Source organism: Triticum dicoccoides, chromosome 5A, assembly GCF_002162155.2.
Source record: "Triticum dicoccoides isolate Atlit2015 ecotype Zavitan chromosome 5A, WEW_v2.0, whole genome shotgun sequence".
Lineage (NCBI taxonomy): Eukaryota > Viridiplantae > Streptophyta > Magnoliopsida > Poales > Poaceae > Triticum > Triticum dicoccoides.
This window is the reverse complement of record NC_041388.1, coordinates 199700650-199702925: the sequence shown is the minus strand read 5'-3', so window position 1 is coordinate 199702925 and position 2276 is coordinate 199700650.

The window sequence follows — 2276 nt, the reverse complement described above, 5'->3', positions numbered from 1 at the left end:
GGAAAACATACCTGCAAGATTGATTTATATTGCTAGCTTACATTACCATACCAAGTGAAGATAACAATCCAATGATTTGTAAGCACATGATTCCAATGGCGCAATCCAAAATATACTCGCGACTCAATGTCCAAAACCAGGGTTGTAACATCCCAAATTTCAATTTGGATTGTTATACATAGGACATCATATGCATATCATATTTTATTTGCATTTTGGTTTTGTGATCCTTAAAATCCTAAGCAACTCAAGGACCCACAGAGAGAGTTGGGGATTTTATTATTTTCATATTTGAATTTTTCTCAAATATTGAAAAGGGGATCACTTTGGTTTTAATTATTTTTCTCTCCAAATAATATTTCCAATATTAAAAATATATGAGAGGAGATAATATGACTTCTCCAAAATAAATGAAATATTGGACGAAAATTATTAAAATCAAATAAATTCTTTTATTTTGATTTTATTGCTATTTTATACGAATTAGGAAACTATGCATTTTTCAAAATTGCATTTTTAGGCCAAGAAAATGTTCACTTTGTTCTAAATATTTTTATTTAGATGGTGAAAATTGTTTTTGGCATTTTTAGAAAAAAAATATTTATTAGGATTTTTTCTCTCACGGCGGAATTGTATTTTTTTTTAAGTTTCGGACCGACTAGGCCGAAGCCCAGCCGGCCCAGCTCACTCGCCGCCGACCCCGAGCTGGATTCCCGCATGACGCACCGTCGTGGCCGAGTCGGCCACCACCGTGGCCCCTGGGACCCGCCGAAGCTGCCGCCGCCCGCTTGGCCTCTCGCCGCCGCTGCCGAGCCACCGCCACCCCACCCCGCAGCCCCGCGACACCCGCGCCGTCATCGATGTTGCCGCCGCCGCGCCGGATCTCGTCGGAGCCACCACCATTGACCCCGCCCGTTTGACCGGTCGGTTTTTCTTCGGTTAACCCCGGTTTTTTTAGTTTTCTAGTTTAATTTCTTAGATCGGTTTTTGTCGGTTATTTTATTTAGCGGACGTTCGTCCGTTCGTTCGTTTTAAGGAACGTTGTTCGCCAGTTAGGTTCAGACAGCGAACGTTCGTTCGTTAGTCTTTTCTTTTTATTTTATTTTCGGTCAGGGACCTATCTGCGATTAATTTTATCGCAGATTAGCCCCTGATCTTCAAACGCTCGCCGTTTCTTAACCGTTTGTCCAAATCCAGTTAAACCAACGCCAAAATCTTCGTCTCGAACCCCTCTTTTTGTTTCATCAACTTTTTACATGGTTTTGACAATTTAAAGTTTGGTTTCAAGCAGATTTGTATTCGAAGTTCTTTTGACCATAGTTTCAGTTCTGTACCTCCGATTTGATCGATTCTTTTTGCAAATCTTACCTCTTCAGTTGAGCTTTCAGTTTGGAAATTCTTGTTGGAGTTTTACCCATGCAGATTTGCTTGAGTGCTTATGTATGCTATTGTTTGTTTGCAATAGAATTCCCGGAGTGCGCAGCGTGCTACTACGAGTCTCTAGGTTTTGCGGATCATCAGTAAGGCAAGTAACACTTTAATCATACTCTTTATTGCCTAGTTTTTATGCATTAGTTACAATCCTCAAACATTTCATGAGTAGGATCTTTTGACATGTGGGTTTTGGGAAGTAGATGATGAGGTAGAACCTATTGCTCTTTTATTATCAAACCCTTGGGAGTTACTCCTACGTTATGCTTATACCGCCATGCTATGCTCATAGACGTGGATTGGGTTTGAGTGTAACCATGACAGATGTGAGATTATTAATTAATGGTTAACTTAAGGTGGCCACTTAAATACACATCTGGGTGGATTGGTTGCGGGCACCTAGGGATATACCAGTGCTGTCCTTTTTGGTTCGCCACCCAGGCTGAAAGGGATCATAAGATTATTCATGCTAGAAACTTCTGTGTGTAGCCACAAGCTATTATGGGATCTAGCATAGTTGAGTATGTTGCATGACCTCTTTCAGTGGTGGGCCAGCAGATGTAGGGGAAAGTAGGTGTAACTATCCACCCGGAGTAAAGAGTTAGTACTTCTGAAAGATTGTGTCTCAGTCACCCATTTCTCAAACACCATGCAGTGCGAGAAATACAACGGAGGAGATTGAGTCTTGTGGGGAAAATTGCGCAAACCTCTGCAGAGTGTATAAACTAATCATGGTTAGTCGTGTCCTCGGTTATGGACATCTTGAGTATCTGGATCATGGATTATCATTATGATCTCATCACTCTAAATTAATTCTGTTGGGTTGTTAATTACTTTTTAATTGG